The sequence below is a fragment of the Notechis scutatus genome, chromosome 1 (assembly GCF_049901735.1).
Source record: "Notechis scutatus isolate UNSWTSFEM ecotype Mainland chromosome 1, rNotScu1.2, whole genome shotgun sequence".
NCBI lineage: Eukaryota > Metazoa > Chordata > Lepidosauria > Squamata > Elapidae > Notechis > Notechis scutatus.
Genome location: NC_142009.1, coordinates 28,388,446 through 28,416,225, shown reverse-complemented (window position 1 = coordinate 28,416,225; position 27,780 = coordinate 28,388,446). Strand labels below are relative to the sequence as shown.

General features: G+C 40.0%; 1 protein-coding gene across 10 annotated transcripts in view; it reads right to left on the bottom strand.

The window, feature by feature from the left end:
• The window catches only part of PTK2B (protein tyrosine kinase 2 beta), a 114,730-nt gene extending 95,413 nt beyond the window's left edge, over nt 1–19,317 (bottom strand). For 4 of the 10 annotated variants that reach the window (XM_087959898.1, XM_087959908.1, XM_087959916.1 and 1 more), the window contains exon 1: nt 18,739–18,978. The gene's annotated coding sequence lies outside the window, so the exon portion shown is untranslated. Of the gene's footprint in view, nt 1–18,582; nt 18,603–18,738; nt 18,994–19,138 lie in introns of those variants that run through there. The other 6 variants (XM_087959859.1, XM_087959895.1, XM_087959882.1 and 3 more) reach the window with 5 other exon arrangements.
• Between the last annotated feature and the right edge of the window lie 8,463 nt (nt 19,318–27,780).

The following is a 27,780-nucleotide window of genomic DNA, read 5'->3' as shown; positions in this document are numbered from 1 at the left end:
TAAGGTATGACTTCCAGATTTGAAGTCCTCTGACTGAAGACTAAATGTATTTCTGCTGTTGCTTCATAAAACTGGATTTCCAATTCATCATATTTCTTATGCTGTGTCTTGGAAAAGTTCAAAATAGCCATCCCAAACTGCATAAATGACCACAGAGATTCTCAGTCATGATTGTCCCAAATATGCTTTTTTTTAAAAAATAAAGTTTTATTGAGTTTTAACAAAACAATAAAACATCTTATTTGAGTATAGCATTGTTCCGGGTTATCACATTTCCATACAGACACAATTTAATATGCATATTCATCTTACACATTCAACTTCATATCTTATTACTCTTTTTCCAACTTCTCACTATTTTTCCCTTTACTTCTCTTAATTTTCTTTTATGGTTATCTCATTTTCTTCTTATTCAAGTGTATTTCTTTTACCTAAATTTCTATATCTTTTTATTCATTGTACTTAGACTTTCGTCTGTCTTGTTTACAATTTCATATGTTCTCTTCCAACATTCTTAAGAAGCAAAATTTTCCCCTATGATTGCCAATCGAAGTGCAACACCTCTAAATCTTATTGTTGTTATCATATGAAATCTCATTAAACATTGAATTTGTGCATTCTAAAATTATAACATTCAAATTTCTAATATCTATTTTATATCATGTAGATCTCATCATTCAGACTCTGCTTGGTACTTCCCCTTGAAAATGTAAAAAGAAAAATTCTAAAAACATAGCAAAAACAATATATATATATATATATATATATAAACATTAGTAAACAAAATAGTTATTCAAAATCATTCTAGTACTGGTATGAACCTTGTAAATCTTTCACATTTCTTTTCAATATCTATCAATCTTTGAGAACAATTGAAATGTTTCCCTCCCTTCTTCATTATTACTTAACTGTTAATAAGCATACCATTGGATAGTCATGCAGTTTTATCTTATAAATTATTTAGTATTAATAAGAAAAATAATTATCCAAATTCATTCTAATAACTGGTATAAATTTCCTTATAAATCTTTCACATTTCTTTTCAATATTTTATCAATCTTTAGAAACAATTGCAATGTTTCCCTCTCTTCTTTATTGCATTAATTATAAATAAACATACCATTACATAACAATACAGTTTTATCTCATAGATTATTTACTTATTTCATTTCTAACTCATTACAGTATTCTACTGTCACAACACTATCTTTTGTACCTTTGCAGAATCCTTACTTTTAACTTAATTTAACCATTGTCTCTGTGTTTCCTAGCTGAGCAAATACCTTTAATCCTAGTACGTTTCCCCTTTTTCTTTATTTCCTGTTTTTGTCCCTCATAAGTTCTTTCCCTATCTTTCCCCCCTTTTTCTCATCCCTTTTTAAATACCCTTCTCTCTCTAATTTTCCTTTCTGTAGTTTTCTTATTTTCCTTGCTGTTATACTTCTTTTTCAGACTATTTTTCTTTTTGGCTGTTCCCTTTGATTTCAAACTTTTAACTCCTTTCCCCCTTTTCCCCCTTATTACCACACTTTGCATTATTTGATCATTGAAAATGGCTTCTTCTTTGTCCCGCCCTTCTTCTTGCTCTTGAAGCTTTTCCTTTTGCTTTTCATAGTTCAGGATCTCCATTTCAAAAAATTCAAATTCGAAGCCAAAGGATCTTCTTCCCCTTTCTGCATCTTCTTTCTGTTTTTTAAGACTCATCTTCAATTCCTCCAGGAGTGATGGCATTTTAAACACTTTTGAGCAACCACCCGATTGACTTTAAGTAAAAACAGAAAAAGAAAGAAAAAAACAATGCCAAAAACTTTTTTTAAAAAATCATCAAATGATCCCAGACTGTTCCTTCTTGTTTCTTTCCTTTATTTTTCCTTTCCGTGGGTTACTGTATCTTTTAATAAGATTTCAGTTACAATGTATCTTTAGGAGTCTTTTCAAAGTTTCACTGTTAATCCTCTTTATTTTTCCAGGTGGCACTCCATTTTTCCATTATTCCAAGTCCCACCCTTTTGCCTCCACTCTTCTTATGTTGATGAGGTATTACTGGAGGTGACTGACAATAGCTTAATATGACAATATTATAAAATTGAGTTTAAAATACATTAAAGCAGAATATTGTAAATAATGCATAACCTTCACACAAAGCCTGTGGGAAAACACTTATTTTCTGCTAGGGGGGTGGAACTGCCAAGTCTGATTGTTCATAATAATGGAATAGCCCCTGAGAAGGCCCTGCCTTTGCTCATCACCATTCATTCATTCATTCGTTCATTCAGTCAGTCAGTCAGCCATCCATCCATTCATTCATTCATCCATCCATCCAAAATGGGATTACAGAAAAGAATCTCCTAATTTAATCCTGGACTGAAATTGTTTAGGATTTAAATTGCCAGCATTGATAACAAGTGCAGCAATTGCACGCTTGCAATGAAACTTTCAGACTCCACACAAAACAATGTTATTTATCCCTTGAGAAGTATTTGACTTAAATGGAAATATGAGTTCTTTATTCATTAATAAAGTAGAACCGCATAATTAACTGCATAATCTTTCCTTAAAAGCATGAAGAGCGAATATTATTTTTGGACAAGAGACTGCATTTATAATGATTTATTAGCTATTGGACTGCAAAAGGAATTATTTAAAATATTTTAAATAAACAATCCATCATCTACCACCATATGCTGAGATGGTCTTGGTTTATAGTTCACCAGTTTTAAAATGAGGAGTTGAGATGGTTAGCTCTTTTAAAAAGTGCTGCAATTTAGGGGTAGCAACAGCAATAGTACGTAGACTTATATGCTGCTTCACAATGCTTTACAGCCCTTACTAAGTGGTTTCAGAGTCAGCATATTGCCTCCTGGGTCCTCATTTTAGTGACCTTGGAAGGCTGAGTCAACCTTGAGCCAGTGAGACTCGAACTGCCAAACTGCAGTCAGCCGGCAGTCAGCAGAAGTAACCTGCAGTACTGCATTCTAACCACTGCGCCACCGCAGCGCAGTGATGATGAGTTCATGGGGCCATAAATATTGCATCAATATAAAATAACAAATAAGGTGTGTGTGCCACTTGTATGCCTGTGCATAAACACACGCACACACAGAATTTTCTGCTGACTCAGCAGGTATGTCAATTGATAAATCCCAACAGGGCACCAGCTTGCAACAGAATCTTTTAGGAGATAACAACAGTAAAGGTTCCCCTTGCACATACGTGCTAGTCATTTCCGGCTCTAGGGGGCAGTGCTCATCTCCGTTACAAAGCCGAAGAGCCAGCGCTGTCCAAAGATATCTCCTGTGGTCATGTGGTCGGCATGACTAAATGCTGAAGGTGCACGGAACACTGTTACCTCCCCACCAAAGTGATCCCTATTTTTCTACTTGCATTTTTAGATGCTTTTGAACTGCTAGGTTGGCAGAAGTTGGGACAAGTAACAGGAGCTCACTCCATTATGCAGTGCTAGGGATTCAAACTGCTGAACTGCTGACCTTTCTGATCAACAAGCTCACTGTCTTAGCCACTAAGCCACTGTGTCCCTTATAGATAACTATAAGAAAATAAAATTCAGAAGATCTCAGGGAGCCAAGAGCACAACAAAGCCAATTTCCTATGCCATCCCAGCTTTCATACAACCACGGGGGCTTTGCTTCTCCCTCTAAAAACTTCCTAAACTCTTCCTCTCTGCAGGCGTCTTATTTATTTTATTTGTATCTAGCCTTTTAATTGTTTTATATAAATAATTCAAACTCCTGGGGGCTTGGAATCCATGCCTCCCCACACACACATAATTTTGACTGTGAGTATTTTCAGCCTCTAAGGGACACAGACCTGATGGAGGGATATTAAAGGCATTCCTGGCAAACAGACAACAAATGGTCAAAATTGGGAGCGTCCTATCAAATTCTGTACCTGTCAATAGTGGTGTCCCCCAAGGCAGTGTTCTAGGACCAACTCTCTTCAACTCTCTCTGTGATCATATTAAGAGCAATTGCGTTCTTTTTCGCTGATGATGTAAAGCTGTTCAATACCACAGACAATACTGCTACCCTACAAAAAGATCTTGACTATGTATCAGAATGGTCAAACAAATGGCAACTTCAAATCTCAACAAATAAATGCTCTGTCTTACATATTGGCAAAAAAATCAGAAAATAAAATACAAGCTGAATAGTCAAGATCTTGTTGATGACCCAAGCTCTGTAAAGGACCTTGGAATACTCACCTCTAATGATCTAAGTGCTAGAGCCCACTGCAACTACATAGCCAAAAGGCATTAAGAGTTGTTAACCTAATCCTACGTAGCTTTTTCTCTGGTAATATCACACTACTAACCAGAGCATACAAAACATTGCTAGACCAATACTCGAATACAGTTCATCAGTCTGGAACCCACATTACGTATCTGATATTAGCACAATTGAGAAAGTCCAGAAATATTTCACAAGAAGAGTTCTCCACTCCTACTGCGTTGTAGAATACCTTATTCCACCAGACTTGAAATTCTAGAACTAGAAAACCTTGAATTACGCCGTCTTCGGTCTGATTTAAGCATGGTATATAAAATCATACATTGCAATGTCCTACCTGTCAATGAATACTTCAGCTTCAACCATAACAACACAAGAGCACACAATAGATACAAACTCAAAGTTAACCGCACCAAACTTGATTGCAGGAAATACGACTTCAGCAATAGAGTGGTCAATGTCTGGAATACTCTACCCGACTCTGTAGTTTCTTCCCCAAACCCCAAAAACTTTAACCTTAGACTGTCTACTATTGACCTCACCCCTTTCCTAAGAGGTCTGTAGGGGCGTGCATAAGCGCACCAACGTGCCTACCGTCCCTGTCCTATTGTTTCTCTTATTCTTCTTTTATTTTTCTTATATGTACCCATTTCATGTATTCACAACTATGTATACACTTATACTTATTATCTTGTAAACAATTGGCAAATCAAATAAATAAAATAAATAAATAAATAAATAAATAAATATGTTTCCTTTGAGGGTGGTTGGCTCATTTTTATTTGAAGAGTTTTCATTTTTTAAATTGATTTTTATAACAGGAAATGATTGTCTTTCAGAAAGAAGGAAGGAAGGAAGGAAGGAAATTAGTTACTGTTCCAAATATTTCCATTTTGCAGCCATATTTTCCTTGCAAATTTTGGGAGAGCAGGGGCTATAAAATGGGGCTCAGTCCACCTTCCGAGTTGCTTATCCTGTTGGGAGGGGGAAAAATGGAATAGGCCCTCTTTAATAGCAATAGCACTTATATACCACTTTATAGTGTTTTACAGCCCTCTCTAAGCGGTTTTGCAGAGTCAGCCTATTGTCTCCAACAATCTGGGTCCTCATTTTACCCACCTCGGAAGGATGGAAGGCTGAGTCAACCTTGAGCCTGGTGGGATTTGAACTGCCAAATTGCAGGCAGTCTGTAATTAGGAGAAGTGGGCTGCAGAACAGCACTCTAACCACTGCACCACCAAGGCTCTAATAACTACATATCTTGCTCAAAAATAGGCCAAGCAGAAGGAAGCCACACTGCGTTATCGTCATCACTGTTCTCTTGAATCCACCAATCTTGGACTGGAATACAAAGTTGCTGAAAACATTATGAACACTAAACACAAGGAAACAACCTCAACAGTAAAATACATTGACATCTGTAACATGATGGGATGGACAAAGCATCCTGATCACCAAAAACAAAACAAAACAGACCCATATTTGGAGCTACAGAGGTACCTTCAGAGTCTAGTAAGTCCATGAATAGCTTCTCTCTGTACCTCAGGGTAATGACCTCTCTCTCTAAAAGAGATTTGGAAGCTGAATGTTCCCAAATGACTCCATTAAGAAGAGATAGGACAACCATTTGTCTGGAATGCTATAAGGTTTCCTGCCTGAGCAGGGGATTGGACTAGAAGACCTCCAAGGTCCCTTCCAGCTCTGTTATTCTATTATTCTGTTATTCTGTATGCCTTCTGGCTAAAACACTGAAAAGATGCTGATTTAATCATACAAGAAATGCTTTTGAGGGAATTGGGATGGCTGCCTCAACACCAACACTTCTACTCTCCCTGTTCTTCTGGCATCATGACTAAACACTAAAACTATGCCAAACTGGAGTTAAGATGCCCCAGGCAATAAACTCATTTTATATATTCTATAAAATATGCACGGTAGAAGAGTGTTGGCTGGATATTCATGCCAAAAGCTGCTTCACACATGACACTGTGCCAAACAATAAGTTTTCTTTCCAAGTATATGCAAAGTAGTAAGAAGCCAATTCTGGCTTCCTAAAATATATAATTCCATCACATAATTTATCACATCCGTTCACTGCAGTGTCTTGTCAATGCTCTATGTCAAATTAGGGCAATATTTTGCTTTGTCCAATTCAGTTATCAAAAACTGGAAAGCAATTGGTGCAGTTTTCTAGAAAAATTAAGCAAAGTCACATTGAGTTTGACAGTCTCAAAAATCTAATAATATGTACATAAATAAGTAAGTAAGCAAATATTTTTGTGGCCAGTGTGAGACTAAGAAGCTTGGCTGATTTTGAAATCATGGATTCATGGATGGAGTTTACACTTAACTCATAAACTTAGGACAGATTTGGAAGAAGCTAGAATCTGTATTGGTATTATGCAGATTCTCCGACAACGGTACAAAGTCCAAGCATTTCTTTTTCCTCTTCACCATTTATTAGAAGAGCACATAGTGAATTGTTTAAAGGTGTGGTGCAAATATTGGATACAGTCTTGAAAAGGTCCAAAAGACAAATAGACAATAGAAACAGCAAAACCACTTAAAATGACCCTCCAAAGAGGTTAATTGAAGTAAAACAGCTTTCCACAGAATTAAGTGACAATCTATCATCCGAGGTTTGAACAAGGGGAGATGTCTTTATGTATTTGTCTTTGTTTCTCATCAATGGAAGAATAACACAGGGTCCCCGCACTCCACGCGCATCACTTTGGATTCTGGCAGTAAACATGAAAGCTTAGTGGAAAACATAAGGCACCGACAGAGGATAGTATTTCTGTTGGTTCTTCCTAAAGCTGTATGGATTGATGGATTATACTGTACTAGTCCAGAAGTTTCCATTTATTGTTTTGAAAAAATAAATAAAAAATATAGATATTCTTTCCCCTGTAGTAGCTGAGAATTATTTAATTACCACCTTCCTCCCTACCACACACACAAACTTAAATTCCAAGCTATTCCAAACTGAAGCTTGTGTGAATTCTGTTCTACAAGCTGGCTGCATTCACACAATATACTTAATCTGGTTACTTGAATTAAGCTACATAGCGCAACTATAATTAACTAAATGGAGTATATGCAATATGTGAAGCTACAAAACAAAGCCAAGTTTAACTCTAACCAAGCATAGTCTGCTGTCTGACAGCTTCTGCTAAGTCTTTACTCAATCTGGTTAAGTGTGTAGCATCAACTGGTGTCCTCGGTTGTCCTTAACTGCTTACTTGCATCATGACTGTCTTCTCACTGTCTTTACGTAGGATTATTATTCTTCTGCATGTGCTATTTTAACCTTAAAGTAGAGGAAGAAGTTGCTCAAATCCAGAGGGGATTCCACACATACATTGCATTGGTAAGAAAGAACGCAGGATTCATAGAATCACAGAATCATAGAAACATAGGGCTGGAAGGGACCTTGGAGGTCTTTTAGTCAAATCCTCTGCTCAGGGCAGGAGTTCTTCTTCTACCCAGACAAATGGCTGTCCAGTCTTTTCTTGAAGACCTCCAGCGATAAGAGACCCACAAGTCCCGGGGGCAAGCTGTTCCATTGATTAATCGTTCTTACTGGCAGGAAATTTCCCCTTAGTTCTGGTTGCTTTTTGCTTTTAGTCCTACCCTCAAGTGCTTTGGAGAATAAATTGACTTCTTCTTTCCTATGTTAGCTCTTCAAGTATTGAAAGACAGTTATCATGTCTTCTCTAGAAACCTAGTTTCCTCAGTCATTTGTCATATGGTTTAGACTCCAGTCTTCTTATCATCTTTGATGCTCTTCTCTGCACTCTTTCTAGGACCTCAGCACATTCTTTGTATCATGGTAACTAGAACTATATGTAGCATTCCAAGTGTGGCTTTACTAGTGCAGTATAAAGTAGTACTATCACTTCTCATGATCTTGATGCTATCCCTCTGTTGATGAAGCCTTGGAGGGCATTGGCTTCCTTTTGGCAGCTGCAGCACACTGCTGGCTCATATTTAAGCAGTGGTCTACTAGGATTCCTAGATCCCTCTCATAGGTGTTGCTATTAAGCCAAATGCTGTCTATTCTGTTCCTGTGCATTTGGTTTGTCCTGCCTAAGTGCAGGACTTTACTTTTCTCACTATTGACCTGCATCTTATTGGAGAGATTTGAATAGAATAGATTTGAATAGAATAGATTTGAATAGAATAGAATAGAATAGAATAGAATAGAATAGAATAGAATAGAATAGAATAGAAAATATGGAATGGGAAATGGAATGGAATGGAATGGAATGGAATGGAATGGAATAGAATAGAATAGAATAGAATAGAATAGAATAGAATAGAATAGAATAGAATAGAATAGAATAGAATAGAATAGAATAGAATAGAATAGAATACTTTATTGGCCAAGTTTGATTAGACACACAAGGAATATGTTTCCGGTGCGTAAGATGAGAATAATGATAGCAATGAATAGGTCTCTATTGGACACATTCTCTATTGCAATATTCACACTCATTTGGCTTGGTGTGAATATTCAGGCTGCTGGTGTTCACCCAATGCACATCCATATATCTAGTCTTCAGTCTGCCGCTGGAACTATCCAGCCAGCATTATGCCCACCATAATTTTTTTACAAGCTCTGTATTCAGCAGATGCCCAGCATACAGACTGTACCAAGTAGAATCATTTCTGCCAATGAAGATCACTGGTTAGGAAAAATTTCATCTCCTGGATTAGATCGTATGACTGGTTTGCATATTATGCTAGGCCAAACTGTGGCTGGTTTGATGCTTTAGCTTGGATGAACCCGGACACTCTGGTGAATAAATTCTGGCTTATAACATGATAGGATGGATAAGGCCAGCCAAACCCATTGCGGTTAAGTACATTATGGCTTGGTGAACATATTTAGATGGAATCAAAAAACAGGGGACCAGAAGTGTTAAAAGGGAAAAGAGGCAGTTATCACAAGGCTTCTAATTATGGTTCTGATTTATTTTGATGATTTGTTTTATGACTATTATATTACTAACACAACACTTGCTATTGTATTACTACTTGGAGCAACTTAGAGTCACAATGATTGATATGACCCAAAAGCATCTGTTACCTATAAAAATAAATGTTGTTGCTTGAAAACATTTGAACAAATTCTGGTCCAGAAGATGTACTAGCTAGCCAGATTCCTTGCAATATGAGCAAGGCCAGTGGCCTCCTTTCCCATTTGCCCATGAGTCTGGGTTCATTATGAACCTTGAACTGATTGTGGATAGTGAAAATGAAGAGCTAATGCCGATTTAAAAGAAAGATGAGCTTCCCAGCATGATTACTGCTCAGTCATTCACACCTGCAGTTATACTTGCAGATAGGTAAATCACTCAGTATGGAAAGGATGAGGAAGTAGGAGTTTCTCCCATAGAAAAAGAAAAGAGGGAACACTGTGTTCACTAACAGCAGCTGTTGTGCAAGAACACTGTAGAAAGTGGAAGCATGCCCAAGAATCAAAGAACAGAAAATGCATTATCTTCATTTTGGTGATGCCACCCAAAGTCTATCTCAGAAGCTACCTTATACAGGGACAAATGATTGGTTCATCTCATCCAGTGTTGCATAAGCTGTTGGCTATGTTTTGGCCTATTTCATCCCCAACTAGCCCAGATCTCTCTTGAGATAAACATGCCCAGGAACTTCTACATGCAAAAACTCCTTGCCTTTTAATTTTTGTTATTATTATTTTATTCTGGTTTTAACTATATTTAATATGATTATTTATATATAGCTTTTCTGAGAGAACAGGGCAGTTTCTAAATGCGATATATAAATAAATAACAATCTATAAAGCAATTTTACAGATTTAAAATCAAAAGGTGCTTCCAAACACGTGGGAGCATTCGTGTAGCACAGGTATGTAACTCTTTACAGAAGCTGCATTTTTTCCAAAATTGTGCACCTGCCCTCCACATTGCAGCATGACTCCTAGAAGAGAATTTTTTAGTTGATGGAGTTGCAGAGAGGTGCTATCCCTGTACAATCCTAAGCAGCTTTTCCCCTTTGAATGTGAAATATTACACATTCCTAGTGTTATGTGATTATGTCAGTTAGCTTCAGTTCCTCCTCTTAAGCAGAATGTACTGTTCTCATTCCTGAGGCTGGTAAGTATACCAAACCTTGCTCACATCTAAATAAATAAATAGGGGAAGTGTAATTGTGAGACTTTTTCTAAAATAGAACAACAATATCACATGTCAGAACAGCAAATAATTGTTCTGAAAGGGATGATAACAAGCCTTTCACACTTGATAAATAGGGTTTTTTTAAACGTGGTAAATAAATATTCTTATACTCCATTTGCAGGATCCCATTTGAATAAGGAGGATGCCAGTAGACAGAAAAGGCTAGAGAGACCATCTGAAGAATTTCCAGAAATATATCTTCTTCCATGAAAAATTAGCTTTGGTCTTTCCATGGTGATTGATATATGCCATCAAATGGGTTTTAATTCCTAGCAACCCCATGGATTTTCTCCATGATGATCTATGTGTACCTAACAGAGTTTTTCAGGTCCTCCTGCATCCATTGTTGCCATAAATGAGTCCATCCATCTTGCTGCTTCTCTTTGCTTCCATCTTTCCCAGCATTGGACCCTTCCCCAGAAAGTTGGGTTTTTGCATAAAGTATTGGAAGCAGGATAATTTGAGTCTTGTCATTTGGGCCCTGAGTGAGAACTCTGTGTTGATTTGCTTGATGATCCAATAAAGTTCAAACGTGTCAATACTCCACCTATTTTGCTTCTTCAAGGTAAATGTTTACTTCCATAGCATGTCATACAGTCACAGGAATACTTTGGCTTGCACAATTGTGGTCTTCATAAGTATAAACACATCAGGGCAATTGAATTTTGCCAAGGTCTTCATGGTTGCTCTATCAAGTGCTAGTCTATGGCATATTTCTTGACTGCTTGTTTCTTTACTGTTGTTGGTTGACCCTGAAAAGTAGAAGCTATATAAATGAGGCCCCAAGTCTTCTTTTATGCTATTTTATATTAATATTTTATTTCATGCATTAATCAAATAAATTAGATTTTCTCCTAAGCAAAAGGAAGAGCTTTGGAATGGCCAATGGCCATTCTGTCCAACAGAGATCTTTACCTTCATGTAACAAGACAAGAGTGATCCAGAGATGATATATTCCTTGATGTGCTCAAATAACTTTCTTAGGAAAACAACTATGGGAATATACCAATTTGAGCTACTGTGAGGAACTGTTTTGATACAATTTCGATTTTATGATCATACCAGTTGGGTATTGATTAACAAATTTCTAATCCTCACAATTCTAATTCTCACAAAATAGTGAAATATTTTCAATATAGATCAGAGGTGGTATTCAGCCAGTTCTGACAGATTCTGGAGAACCAGTAGCAGAAATTTTGAGTAGTTCGGAGAACTGGTAAATACTACTTCTGGTTGGCCCCACCTCCACCTATTTGCTGCCTCCCGAATCCTAGCTGATCAAAGTCCCAGCTGATCGGCTGGGTCTTCTTTTGTTGCCCTGCACAGGAGAATGGAGCTGGAAAGCAGGTTAGTGGGGTGGGGAGGGAATGGGGATTTTACAGTATCCTTCCGCTGCCATGCCCACCAAGCTACACTGACCAAGCCACACCCACAGAACTGGTAGTAAAAAAAATTTAAATACCACCATTGATATAGATGTCTACATATCTATAGAATATAGACATATCTGTCTATATATTCCTCTGGGTGGGACAAATGAGATGACTTGAATCAAGAAACTCAGTACAGAAGAGTTAAATTCACTTTAGTTGCTGTAAATCAGTATTACTTTCAATCTTTTAAAAAAAATTGACAAAAGTCTAACTGCAGTTTTTCATATTACTTTCAGCTATATCTTTAGACTGGGCATTGGTAGAAGTTACCCTGAACGCTCTTTTTATCTATGCTGCGAGAGAGCCCAGGATGGGTTGAGTCCTTCCTATGACGTCATTTAGCTGAGTTTGTACTAAGATATAAAAACCAGACCCCGGAAGTTACCCCAGCTTTGGCGAAGATACTTGACAGACTGAAAGGTGTCTCTGAAAGCACAAATGAACACAGAAATATGACTTTCCCTCTCCGGACGAATCAAGGGAGGGGCTGGGCAGCATCGATAGAAAGGGCGTTCAGGGTAACTTCTACCAATGCTCATTCTCCTCCATGCTGCATCGAGAGCCCAGGATGGGACATACCAAAGCTTGCATGTCCACAGGCGGGTCCTCGTCCGGCTCATCACACCGACTGTTGAACCACTCGTTGAAGCATCCGTCTGCCGAAGGCTGAAGTTGCCGAGGCAAAGGCATCCAGATGGTAGTATCTGATGAAAGGAGATGGAGATGTCCACGTGACCGTACGACAGATCTCCTCCAAGGGTGCTTGGGTCGCCCAGGCAGCCGAAGTGGCCGTGTTTCTGGTAGAGTGCGCCGTCCGACCTCGAGGAATCGGAAGGACCGCAGCTTTGTAGGCCTGCTCAATGCAAGATCTGACCCACCTGCTAATAGTAGAAGAGGCCTTGTGCCCCAAGTGAGAAGGGAAAAGGAAACAAACATGGCTTCTGACTTCCTGAAGGAGGAAGTGCGCTTAATGTATATTCTAAGAGCCCTTCCTACGTCTAGCGTGTGCCACTGCTGCTCTAAGTCATGGTATGGGAGGGGGCAGAAGCCAGGCAACATAATGTCCTGGGACCTGTGGAACAGGTGTTAACCTTTGGAAGAAATGAGGGGTCCAGACTGAGGACAACCCTATCATCATGAAAGGAACAAAGGTCCTGCCTGATGGAAAGAGCAGCAAGCTCGGATACCCGCCTGGCTGAAGTGATGGAAATGGGGAACACTACCTTTAGAGTCAGGAAACGGAGAGAGAATGTTCTAAGGGGTTCAAAGGGGGGCTTCGTAAGGGCATTAAGGACCTCATGAAGATCCCAGGAAGGATACCTGTGAACCACCAGGGGTGAAGGTTGGAAGTGCCCTTTCAAAATAACTTCCTGACTGAAGGGTGATGGGATAAGGAAGGAAGCGAGCCCCATGAAAGAACCCTGGTCTATGCTCAAAGGTAGAGGCAGAAGGCTGAAGGCCCGCTGCTGTGGGAGTGAAGGTGGCTTCAGGCCTAGATTGAGAAGAGGTTCGAGGCCTGGAGGGAGGGGGAGGAGCATAGGGCCCAGAAGCCTGTTGGAAATAAGGCCCAGATCTGCTTAGATCTTGAGGATCATATTGTACTGCCAAAGCCTCAGGAGACCAGGATGGAGGATGGAAAGTCTCAAGATAACTTCTCCTCCCCTGGGAGGGCTTGGCTGGGGCCCACGGGTATCACCTGAAACCTGCGGTAATTGCACTCCCTTCTGTTGAATAGTTCTGTTGAACTGCCCCTCTAGGGCTGCATGTCTGTGCTTTTCTGCCCTCAACTCAGCCTGAGTTGCCTTCTTAGGGCTAGAGCCTTAGCTCTGATTTTAGCAGCCACCTCCCTCTAGACCGATTGGGTGTGTTGCCTACATCTTTTTCTCTTATTGGGCTTAAGAGACTGCTCCACTGGGAGAGGGGAAGCTCTGCCTGACCCTTATCTTGCTCCATTGTAGAATAAAAGGCTCTTGCGATGGAAGAAACTGTTTGTAAATTTTTCTGTTAAGCCCCTTAGGGCAGGGGTCTCCAACCTTGGCAACTTTAAGACTTTTGGACTTCAACTCCCAGAATTCCTCAGCCAGCAAAGCTGGCTGAGGAATTCTGGGAGTTGAAGTCCACAAGTCTTAAAGTTGCTAAGGTTGGAGACCCCTGCCTTAGGGTATAAATGGTCCCTGGGCTTACAATATGGCCGCTCACCTCGTGGTTGAAGGCTTCAATCCAAGATGGCTGCTGACTATGGGAAACAGGCTCCGAGATAGAAGAATCGCTCCTTAGGCTATAAAGAGCCCCGAGCGAAGTCAGCAAAGGAAAGGGCAGCCTCTGGCCACACGATCAGCTGGCTGACGCTGTTATCGGTTTGCCGATCGCCTTTTAGACCGCTCAAACCGCAGGCATGGGGGAGGTCTACAGACACTGCCCAACTTGCCTGAACAGCGCTCTGGCAACGCTGCTCCCACCGTTGCAGGAGAGAGAGCCCTGCTCTCCTGGAAGAGCAGCTGCCCTGGGAGCTGCTTGAAGCGAGGAAAAAAGGTACTGAAGATCGCTGGTGAGTGCTAACAGAATGCTTTCAGAGACACAGCTACTGACTGAAAGGAGCTGAGTCAAAAGCTGGGGTAACTTCCGGGGTCTGGCTTTTATATCTTAGTACAGACTCAGCTAAATGACGTCATAGGAAGGAGTCAACCCATCCTGGCCTCTCGATGCAGCATGGAGGAGAATACAGTATATCTTTTCCCTTCTATCAACTTACTCAGCCCTTGAAAAGTCTGTAAACATGTATTTAATTTAGCAATAAGCAATTTAATTAAATTTGCACATATGCACTCCGTTGCATAATTGAAGTTGATGATAGTCATTTGCAGAGAACAAATCTCCTTTTTAGCACAGATATGAAAAAGAGGATGGAAATTTCTCTCAAAAGTTCTCTAAACATTGCAACTTAAAAAAAACCCTTAAATAAATCTGCAATTCTAAATGTTAATTCTGCCTCTCCTGTGACACAGAAAGCAACTTAGATTCAGAACCTCTCTCAAAAATCAATAAACAAAGAATGAATGTCATCTATTTGTAAATACATAAATATACGCACTGCAAAAATTAAGAAAAACCATTATCCACACGACTGCTGAATATAATTCTTTTTTGCTCAGATACTTTAGATATTGGAATTCTGAATTTAAATCCACACCTCTGGAGATTTTGCACAAACAGCTCCAAGCAATGTAACAAGACCCTAATTCACAGTCAGTGTAAAATATGTCTATTTGGAAGTTCCAAGGCTTTCAAGAGAATGCTTAAGGAGCTAGAATTTCCATTTTGGAAACTCACATTTGGCATGAAGGAGTTGTTAATAAAATCTGACCTTTACCTGAGAATTTTCAGTATGATGATCATATTATTATAACTTCCAAAATTCACTAGGAAAGCTAGTGCAAAAATTATACATGTTGTACCATAAGCAATCAGCGATTGTTAGCAGGCACATCAAAAAGACAGGCTTAAACTCACATAGGATTTCTCTCTTCTTCTCCCCTCCTCCCTCAACCTCCTCCAATTTGGCTAACTACTGGCCAGTTTAATTCATTCTATAACTTTCGTTGATCTAAGAATGTATTATAGCAGAGTACAGTGATTTTAAGGGATACTGAAGAAATTCTATGAAGGTATCAGCCATTATTAATTGTAATAGCAAGACCAGATCTCCATGTTCAGGAAATGTATACCTGAATTCCAAATGCTGGCAGCAAGCAACAAGTGGAGAAATGTCATAATTGTCCTTTTGCTGGCCACTGCTAGAAATGCATTCTCATCCAGTGATCAAAGATAAACCTCTTCCTTATTAAAAAAAAAAAAATTGGTAGATTACATCACAATGAAGCACAAAATTTTACATCAGAATCTTTTTTTTTTTTTTTTGCAAGGATGACTCTAGACCACATCATTCTACATTATGGGTCTCTCAAGAGTCAGTTCCAGACACATTGTAGAATTTGCACTTAATTAACCTGTCAAGGATAAGCATTCGAACATCTTCTCCTTGGTACTTGCTCATTTTCTACATGGTATTTTCTAGATGGTATTTTTCTGAATCTCTGGCTGGGTTCTACATGCTAAGGCAATGGCCGGGTTTCCACAAAACAATGAGCATGTTGTGTGAATCCACCTTCCATGAACCTCTTTCTTCTCTATTCATAAGTGATTCTGCCCCAAGACAAGATGTACGTCTCCATTTCCCCCCCACTTTTTTCTGTTTTTATCAATGTGGTTAAAAGCTTATTTACAAACAGGAAGCTCGATACATTTGCACTGGAAGCTTGCATTAGGTTTTGGGGACCCAAATGGACAACAAATGCTTTACATGACGTATGCATATTTACAGCCTTTATTCAGACTGCAGACTTTCTAGATTTTGACAGAACAAACATCGGAAAGAGAGAGATTCCACAGGTTTGATACATATCCCCCCCCCCCCCCAAAAAAAACACTCCACATTAAATACATTCCTTATGCAATTACAACTTCTGGGGGCTATTCCAGAGAATAATTTAGAGGCTAGCTTTCCTTCTGAAGATTGTGGTAGAGAAAAGAGAGGGTTCTCGGAGTATGAATTACCACTGTCATTCTCAATAGGCACAATAATCACTCATACACCCATATAAATTCAAACCAACATTCTATTTAAAATTTGCAGACCAAACAAAGCCATATTTTCTGGGTTTTGGGGGAGGGGGAGTAAAAGAAATAAAACCATTTGGAAGTGAGAACTTCAGCACATAGTTGTTGACAAGCAAAAGACAGAACTTTCCACTTTATGATCAGACTCAAATATGGTTTGCTTTGTTAAGAAGTTAGCAAGTTAACAGGCTAGAATATTGAACAGTGGGCAAGATTATATCCAGCTTCTCCACCATGATTTCTACTTCTTCTCCATGACCATGGGACATCTTTAAAACTGTAGCTCTGCCTGAAGTGAATAGCTAGAAAGTATATTGGGACATGTACAGAATATCTTTTTTTTTTCAATAACAGGTAATCACAACTAAATAAGAAAAGACTTCCTAAAAATCATGCAGCTTTGTATCCGGTTGTTCTTTCAAGGGACATATTTTTACCATTACAAATCTATATTACTCCTATTATGATTAGGAAGTTTCTCTTGTTTCTTTGCAACGTGCCGTGCACCCCCATCAAAATCTTTCTAAATTTTTCATATTAAAAAACAAATAAGTGCCACACCAGCAAAGAATGAAACTCAGAAAGCATTATCCTTCAACGTTAAAATCTGAGTTTTCACACGGAAGTTTTCACATACGCAATTCTCTAAACGCAAATAATTTTATTCATGTTTATGTTGTACATGAATACTTTTATTCATGTTTTATTCAGCCCTTTTATTTTTCTCCCAAATTTTTTAAACACAACAATATTTGTAGGGCCCGAGAAAAGCAAACCCCACTGTGCACCCAGATGCAAAGCAAGGAATGAAGTAAAATCCAAGCTCTACAAAGGAAGCCACATAGATCTGGTGTGCCAAAAAGGGGGGAAAAAATGTCTATGACATCTTAAAAACAGTTTTATTATTACCATTGTAGGTCACAACCCACCTCAAGAAGTCTGCCATCTCCCCTTCTTATATCTCAAAAGCATCAGTTAGCCTCCTGTCCCTTTTATATTGCAAGCCATCTATTCAGCAGAGCAACTTGCCATGTTTGACAGATCTATTGATTAAAAACTATCCTTTTCCAGAAGAAAGAGTCTCTGAATTCAGAGGCACTTAATTCTAAAGAGATACAGTACAGTAAATAGGGTGGCACTGATGCACAGACATCCATTACAGCCTGCTCCTCCCTCTAGAATATAATCACTCTTATCAAATCAAATGTCAATTTGCTTAACAAGTACAATAGTCACGTTATAATTGCTGGGAATGAACTGTCTGGCCATCCACTTTTGCTTCCCCCTCTTCTCCCAAGTCTGAATTAGCCAAAAAAAAAAAAAAAAAAAGAATTAAGAAAAAGAAATGCAGTCCAATCAGCTACCCATTCATGAATCGACTTCAAAGTTTGGAGGTGTTGAGACAACACGTTAAATCCGAGTGAACAAATCCCAAAACACAATGGTATCGGGGCTCCTGCCTGAGCAGAGGGTTGGACTAGACGGCCTCTTAAGATCCCTTCCAACTCTATTCTGATGGATTGGATCCAAACCGCTATATATTTATACACCACGCGAAATGGGACACAAATAAACATGTGAAGAGGGAGATAGATTGAATCATGCAATGTATCGAGACGGCAACTGGGTTTTTCAATAACAACGCTAAGTCCAAAACTACCGCCCGGTCCTTTTTTAACGTAAGTCCGGCGTGTTGTGCGAACCCAACCTAAGAGTTAGCGCAAGCGTTAGTCGGGCGCGTTTTCATCATTCCGCCAGGGGAGTCTGCGATTCTCCACCTGGCGGCCCCCCGGCCCCTCTTCCCTTTCCTAGGGACCCGCCTAGCCCGAAGTCTCCCACTCCTGCGGGGTGCCCCGGACCCTGGGCAAGCCGGCTCGAAAGGGCGACTCCGCCCTGGAAGTCGCCTTTGGGTCCCAGATCAGCTGGAAGTAGCCGCGCAGCGGAACCGAGAGCAAGCCCGAAAGTGCGCGCTGGGCTGGCGGGGTGGAGGTAGCACGCTGCCTCTCTTACCCCGCCTGCTTCTCCAAGGTCAAGCCTGGCTAGAAAAGTAGGGCTGGCGTTTCTCAGGCAGGTCCCACCGCCTTGGGAGCGAAACAGAAAAAGAAAGAAGGGCAGCAAAGGGTGGAGGGAGAAGTGGAAACAAGTGTCCCAGTCGCCTTCGCCTACCTTTCCAGCCCACCTTCGAAAACGAAAGCCGTTTAGACGGGATCAAGAGCAACCTCGCGCCAGTTTGCTTCTTGGATCCAAAGGAGGGAGCAGAAAGAAAGGGGTGGGGGGTGGGGGAGCCGTTTCCGACGAAGCGCCCCCTCCCTCCTTCCTTCCCCCTCCCTCCCTCTTTCTTTCTCTTTCTTTTGGCCTGCCCGCCTGCTCAAGGCACCCTCGCGCCCACTTCCTGGTTGCGTCTTTACTTCTCCCCTGCCTGCAGTTACGTGTGTCAGACTTCCAGCGCCGATGCCAACGCTTGAACTCGCCTCTAAACCAAGCAGGAACCTGCCTCGGCACGCAAAGCGGACATGCTGGGCTGTTTGCGCAGCGTTTCCTTTGCTCCGCAGGTCAGGAAACTCACCTGAGGTCGATCCAAGGTCCTGTTTGGGCAGGGGTCGGCCTCGATCCTTCCAAGGAGGATGCCAATGGTGGGAAGGGGGCTCGCTGTACAACAACCCGCGCAGGGGAAATAAACTTTTGAACAGCGTTCACTATTCTCCTTCACAGCTATGCTTTTTCTTTCTTTTTCTTTTTTTTTTTAAACTGAAGCCACTCCCCTGGGTCTGGCTGCCCACTTCCTTCAAGAGCTCTCAGTGAGGAGGAGTGTGAAACTGGAGCACGAGTGTTTGTCGAGCAAAAAGCCTTCCGGAGACCCACTGAGCTGAGGGAGAAACGAGAACCAAGCCAAGACAGTCTGTTATAGCCTGGATCCAAGAGGCAGCTGCTGGCCCTCGGATCTGCCTGTTTTTGAGGCACCCTGGATTGTCAGAAGTCAGGCCTAATATTCAAGCTTGCCTACTGCACCATATCCAGCATTGTCAAATTTCCCAGCAGTGTGAAAAGGAAAGCCCTCAAGCCACAGCAGGGTGGAAACCAATGGAGGAGGATTTGTGCTGAGCTAACAACCTCCAGGCTCTACAAAGAGTAAAGATATACAACGTGAGGGCATGGAAAATAAGTGATTCTTCTTTCTCAGGATTGCTCATCAAGCGCAGAAACATTGAATAGGAAAAATGGCTTGAAGTGGTCACAATGAATCAAACCTTGTTCTTTCTGGAATAAGAAACTTGCAAAATGTTTAACTGAAGAGAGATGGAAAAATATTAAAGAAGAAAGAAGCAGCAGAGGAATGTCTCATCTGCATGTAGCCCAAAAATATCTACATCCTGCCAGAAACCTGGAACCTCAGATTTCTAGCAGAAGAAGAGCCAAGCATGTACACAATGCCACTCAACTTCTGGCTCCATAGTTTGATGTGATGTTGACAGCACCTGCTTAGCTTACAAAAGCTAAACTGGGCTGGACATGGACAATTTCCAGTACCAGGAAAACCCAAAGATTCATACAAGACTGGCAAACAGGGGAAAATATATATATATCCTGGAGGAACACAGTGACAAACTATTTTGCAGAAAATGGTTTGTCGTTGTCCTGGTAATCACCAGCATTGAATCTTAGCTTCTTCTTTTTTTCCAATGAGATTTTTTTTTTTTACCAATGAGATGGAACAGGGACAGACAGTGGCAACAACGTGGCACTGAAAGAGTGGCAAAAGCATTGGCCTGGTTGACCATAGCAATGTCAAAGAAAGCCTCTGTTCTCATCCAGACATTCCACAAACTCCCCCAGGCTGTGTTCACATGATATACTTAGCCTGGTTGCTCTATAGCCCATGTGCACAATACTGTACATTCAAACATAAGCTATCAAACAGTTTGAATCTGAACAATACATTTTCTTCCCCCAAGCTCCCCAACCAACACTGAACCAAGTGGCATCTTTACCTGACCCACTTATGTGAACATAGTCATAGAAACTGCACTTTGCTGGTTCTGCAGCATCAGGCTGATAGATCCACCTCCAAAAATAGCATAGATTCAGCAATACCTTTGTTCCATTATGTCTCTCAGACAACTCAACATGAGCAAGCCCAACCACCCATGGCAGGGGAATTTTTCTAAACCTACCCTCTTCAGAAAATAAAACTAGGAAGTGAAGAAAGCTACGTACCAATTCTGGTTACAGAGTGGTGGTTGTGAATAGTGTATTTCCTCTAAAGTAGCATAAACTTACTTTTACAAGTGCGTGGCCATCTGTGAAATAAGCCGATGTGCATACCAAGTGAAAGAAAAACCCATGGAAAGAAGTAGAGAAATATTAAGGCTGAACAATTTTAAAAGGATTAAAAATAGCAAACCCAACAAGAGGCGCCCGCCCACACGACAAAAGATCATTTTGCTCATACTGCCCCTATGTGGCCATCTAGTGCAGTATACAAATTGCTGTTCAGAAATTATTGGATAGATATCCAAGCTCATATCAGAGCAACAGTAAGTACTTAGACCAGAGGTCTCCAACCTTGGCTACTTTAAGACTTGTGGACTTTAACTCCCAGAATTCTCCAGCCAGCATAGCTGGCTGAGGAATTCTGGGAGTTGAAGTCCACAAGTCTTAAAGTGGCCAAGTTCGGGGACCCCTTACTTAGACTTACATAGACTTACTTAGACTTACATAGACTTAATTAGACTTCACAGTGCTTTACAACACTCTCTAAGGCAGTTGACAGAGTCGGCATATTGCCCTCAACAATAAGCCATAGGACACACCTTTTTCACGCTGCAATTCTAATAACTTTGTAAACATCTTTGTAAACATCAAGGAGAGAAGCAACTTAGAACTAAGGAGAAATTTCCTGACAGTTAGAACAATTGATCAGTGGAACAACTTGCCTCCAGAAGTTGTAAATGCTCCAACATGGGAGGTTTTTAAAAAGAGATTGGACAACCATTTGTCTGAAATGGTAAAGGCAGTCCTCGGCTTATGACCACAATTGAGCCCAAAAATTTCTGTCATTTCTTAAGTGAGTTTTGCCCCATTTTACGACCTTTCTTGCCATAACTGTTCTGTGAATCACTGCAGCTGATAAATTAGTAACCCAGTTGTTATGCTGAATGTGCTGAGCGATGCCTGCACTCATATGGCTCGAGTCCAGCTCTGCAGGACAGGGTGAGCACCCATCTCTTGTCCCTAGCCCTTGCCCACCTAGCCTTTTGAAAGCATTGTTTGTGAGTAGATAGATAGGTACCACCATTTATTTTAATGGAATATAGTGTGCCTTTAAAAACATTGAATGTGGTGGTGGTCTTCTTTGACGTACATTTCCTCTAGCCACAACCAAATTTTATACCAAAAATCCTGAGCCTTTTTACAGGACCACCATACATGGTAGTATGTGGCCCGTTCTTTCAGACATTTCCAACAATTAGGTTTCCATACATTTTGGCCAATCCTGCTGGTGGGAAAAGCCACCTATAGAACATCTGATATAAGTTTTCCTTGTATAATGTTATTTTTTAAATTTTGCTCCAGATTGATTGCCATTGGTCCAGATTTATATTGTCTCCAAAGTCCTTAGCCCAGGTCACCATCGTTTCTTTGACCTGTTCTTCATGCATTTTGTAGTCCAGTAGGTATCTGTAAATTTTTCTTATTTGTTTATCTTCTGATGATAGGTACCACTATTTTGATGGTGGGAAACTGCTGGCTGTGTTCTGTGCGGGAAGCTGGAACTGCCCAGATATGAGTAGCAGAAGAGGGGAAAGAAGTTGGAGAAAGTCCTGGATGAGCTGACTTAGTCTGAGAAGCTGCTGGCCAGCCCGTATGAAGCTAGTTCACCCTCTTGTGGTGCAAAAGTGCAACAAATGAACTAGTGACTGTGTGGGCTGCCAGGACTTCTACTGTGTGCATAACATTGCAGCCTCCCTGGCCTTGTATGCCGTAGGCTGAATAAATAAAAAATTAATAATTCTCCCACACAGACTATCTGAATAGATTTTTGTCTCTTACTCCTCTGGAATGCACTCCCTCCCTCCTCAGAATCTGGACTGGAGTTCCTCACAAAGATGGAGCCTGAGGTGTAGTATTGTTAGGTTGGGGTTTCATATTATAAAGATTCTGTTTGCATTGAGACAAATTTTGTTAAGTGGCTCCAGGAGCACATCACATTATTTGATCAGATTTTGACTGAAGAATCCTTTGCTCCACTACCTTTCTCCAGAGTATACTGGTTTATAAAACTGAAGTTTGATTTGGTGCCTCTCTCTCTCTCCCTCCCTCCCTCCCTCCCTCCTTAAATGAATGTGGTGTGTGTGTGTTTGTGTGTGTGTGTGTTTGTGTGTTAGGCTTGGAGACAAGAATAAATAACTTTGGTGAAAGCTGTATGAATGATGGATCCATTTATTCAGGTGGGTAATAAAATATGAACTGTCATTTACAGAGGAAAGCAATATTGAATAATCAAGTACAGTAATTCAACATTAAAAGAATTATTTAAGAAATTAGTCTTTAGGCATCCTCCAACATAAAATGAAGACAGAATAAGTATTTATTGAAAAAAAATGTTTTAGTTAGTTATATGAACAAATTTCCTTTGCTATGGAACTCTAAAAACAAAACCTAGTATGTTGGCTGTCAGTAGATTTCCCAAAGTGGATGGTGCTAGGGGACTTCAACCTGTCATCCTTAGGGGTGGCATCTGAGGTGACCTGCCAGCCATGAATTTATCCAGGATTATCAAGGCTCCAACACATGCTTGTTCTGCATTGAACTGGATCAGGTAGAGATGGTATGATCAGGCATTCAGTGGACTGTAACATCCACTGACAGATCAATCATTCTCTAAATCAGGGGTCTTCAAACTTGACAGCTTTAAGATTTGTGGACTTCAACCCCCAGAATTCCTCCTCCAGTCATGGGAATTCTGGGAGTTGAAGTCCACAAGTCTTAAACTTGCCAAGTTTGAAGACCCTTGCTCTAAATGCTTTAAGGTTGACTTGTGCCACCAATCTATGAGGGGGAAGGCGGGATCGATTTGATTGGTCTGCCTATGTGTCACTTGGTTTCCAGAGGGTCCCTGGGGAGTTTCCTGAGGCTGTGCTTGGCTTTGGGTGCCTGGTGAAATGAGGGGATGGATGTAGCTTTGGATAGGATTGTGCCTGAGTGATCTCTCCTTGATCATGGATGTAGGGGAGTTACAGAGTTTACTGAGGAGCTCTAGGAAATGGAGTGGCAGAGAAGACTCCTAGAGTGTTGCTGATGGAAAACAAACATGGATAACAGCTCATATCTGAGCCAATTCCATTACAGTAAGAGCGGTAAAATATCAATATTTCTCCACTCTGTTTGGGTCCTAGACTCTTGTTGGAGAATGGTGAGGTAGATAAACAATTACATAATCACTCTGTTGAATTTTCCAGACAATTGGAGGTAAAAACCATTGAGGTCAGCTCCAGAGGTGGTATTCAGCAGGTTCTGACCAGTTCTGGAGAGCCAGTAGTGGAAATTTTGAGTTTGGAGAACCAACTCTTACTGGCCCCAAGTTACTCTTACTCTGCTTCCCAAGTCCCAGCTGATCGGCTGGGTCTTCTTTTGTTGCCCTGCACAGGAGAATGGAGCTGGAAAGCAGGTAAGTGGGGTGGGGAGTTGGGGAGAGAATTGAGATTTTACAGTATCCTTTCTGAGCCACGCCCACCAAGCCACACCAAGCCATGCCCGTGACAGAGGAAGGATTTTGCAGAGGAAGGATTTTGCTGTTGTTCAATCGGTCATTTCCAATTCAATGGGATCTGATGGATGTAATTCCACCAGGCTTGTAAATTGCTTCATCAATGATTATATTTGGCCACTTTTTCTTCTCTTGGTCTTTTTTAAACTCACTTTTAAAAAACAAACAAACATTAGGGTCTCATCCTATGACTTCTGCCTTCTCGGTCTTTTGTCTAAGATCAGGCATAGAATCTTGGCTTTGATAATATGTGTTTTTTGTGATTATCTCTGTACTGTAATGTTTGCCTAGATTGATTGAACATAGACTTTCTTCCAAGTAGCAGACATTTGTTTTATTTCATGGCTACCACCCCTGTGAATTTTTGAGCTTAGGAAAATCTTCTCTCTTACTGCTTCAGTTCCTTCCGTGACATTTTGCATTGGGTTGGCATTGCCTGTTTGGACAATCATATGTCCATCCGTCCATCCATCCATCCGTCCATCCATCCATCCATCCATCCATCATCTATCTCCTATAACAAGGCTGTCAAACTCCTGGCCCGCGGGCCAGATGCATCACATGCTGGCCACGCCCACCCCAGTTTAGTGAAGGGGGAAAAAGTCACGATACATCATGTGACAACAATGTGATGACGCAAGTTTGACACCCATGTCCTATAGCTATCTAATTTATATAACCACCCATCTCATCAAAAGCAACCCTGGGTAGAATTCATTATTTATTCATTTGTAAAAATTATTGGCATACAAGATTTAAAAAAATATTGAGCCCCAAAAGGTCTTTTGCACTTTCTTCTTTCATCTTCAGGTCGAGATTCTTTAAGTTTTCCTTGTTTCCAATCATCACAGAGGTATATAAGTATACCATGTGTTGATGTTTCTCTAAGAAATTTTATTTCCATTTTCTATTTTTTTCTACATTTGGAATTTCTCAACATATATTTTGCATAAAGAAGCAGTGTAGAATTTAGAAGCATGATATTTTGGGTTTACCTTTAGCTTTTCCCCCCAGCTGTAGCAGAAGATGGTACAGCCCTTATCAATTCTCAGTACAATCCATGAATCACGTTTCTGAAAATTACAGGTAAGATTACAAGAGATCTTATTTCCTACAGATGAAGAACTATTGTTCTATTATCTAAAATATTGTTTAGCCAGGATTTCTGTGTCACTGCAATGGCACTGTTAAGTTTCCACTAGTGTAATTGATGCAAATATTAGCAGCAACAGACATAAAAACCTCATTCCAGCATATTTTCTACCTAGAAAATTGCTTTAAAAAGTGTTGGTGGAATGACTATGTATATGAATAATACATGAGGATTGGCAGCTTTTTAACATTACCCAGAATTGAGTTCTGGAAAAAAAAAGATGCAGCAGGAAACATAATACCTTATTCTCAGCTCTGTCTGGAAAATATTGAAATTGCATACTCTTTCTGCATAGCAGTCTGTTAAAGGAGTTCATTCTGTGGTGATGAAGCAATCGATAAGGAAGCAAAGTTGGCATTTGTTTCCATCCTGCCCCTTTCTTAATATTTGTTGCTTCTGTGATTACGGAACTGTTTTGAGAAACTTTTGTCTTGCCGTCATCTTCACCTCCGCACACGTAACCCCCACACACGTATCACCCACATATCACGTGAACTCCCAAACTTGGACCTACCTATTTCAGCTAAGCACAATTTGCTGTGGCATCAATTGAAATTTCCAGTGGGTCAACAGACAATAAACATGAGCCATAAGTTCTCTAAGTTGTTTTTCTTAGCTGCAACAATGTGCATTTTTTCTGTCCTGCCTAGGGTCGCTTGAATGTGAGATGGGTGGCATATAAATTTAATCAATCAATCAATCAATCCACATTCCACAATCCTACTTTTAAACTGAATTTATTAATTTAGAAACCTCCATGACAGACATATAGGTGATGTCATGAAAATATATCTTTAAAGATTGTTAATAGCACAGTTTTGTACCATGATTAGTGGGATATGAGTTCCTTTTCTAATTTGCTCATAATCACAATACAATTACATTTCAACAACCACTTTTTTCCCTGCTTTGTTCCCTCAATGCTGCCTTTACTTTCTCCACAGCCATAGTGAGACAGGATTACTATTAGTCATCTTCAGTTATACTTGTGTCAAAGTAGTATTTTCTCTTTTATTCTGACAATATCTGGGCTTGGCTGCTCATTATATTGGAGGGAAATCAGATTTACATGATTACAAACAGAGCAGTAAAGGCATGATAGGTATTGGTGATGGAAACAGCAAGTTTAATGTTGGTATTCTTTTCTGCCAAGACAAGATTAAGTGAACATTTCAACTCAGCAGTGTGGAAAGACCCTAAAATGAGACAATTACAGTACTAGGGAACACCAAAGCTTTAGACAACCATAGAAAAATATACTGAAAAGCAACAGTAAATCATCTCCATGTTATTATCTAGGAACAGCAAGTTTTCTTAATAGTACTGAGATTTTCTGAACACCTTTAGTGGGTTCTGGTGTTTCCTGTTATTCATATTCCAGCCTTCTCTGCTAAGACATGTAAAATTGGAGGCATCCTCCTTAGTCCAAAGTTAAATCATACATACAGTTTTGCTACAACTACTAATCACACTTGTAGGTATACTGTACTTGTTTTTCTTGCATATTAACTTAGAATAGAATAGAATAGAATAGAATAGAATAGAATAGAATAGAATAGAATAGAATAGAATAGAATAGAATAACAGAGTTGGAAGGGACCTTGGAGGTCTTCTAGTCCAGCTCAGGCAGGAAACCATTTCAGATAAATGTTCATTTTTTTCTTAAAAACTTCCAGTGTTGGACCATTCATAACTTCTGGAGGGAATTTGTTCCCCTGATTAATTATTCTGTCAGGAAATTTCTACTTAGTTATAGATTGCTTCTCTCCTTGATTAGTTTCCATCCATTGCTTCATGCCCTGCCTTCAGGTGCCTTTCAACCCTGTTATTCTGATTAATTTAATATTTAATTTAATGTAATTATGTTTAATTTTTAATTCTAGTTCCCCTGATATATAGTATATTCTGAGCTTGCCTTAATTCTTAATAAACAAATCTCTTTTCTGCAAGACATTTGTCTGCAGTTACTTGAGGTGTGAATTTTTCCTCAAACATCACATGATCTGTGTATGTGTTTTCACTCTATATGTAAGTTATACATATGTACTTAAAATAATGTATTTTGTAACAATGCAGCTTTATGCTTGCTGAGTCAGTTTTCTGCAATCTCTTTTCGTTCTCTCATTTTTTTTCTCCCTCTTGCATGTATTTGTGTCCACTGGTTTTGTGTATATTAATCAAGTGCAGGTTTGATGAATGTTACAAGTGGAATCCCTCAGAGGATGAATTAAGTGGGGCAGGGGCCACAGTGGTGGGATTCAAAATTGTTTTATTACCGATTCTGTGG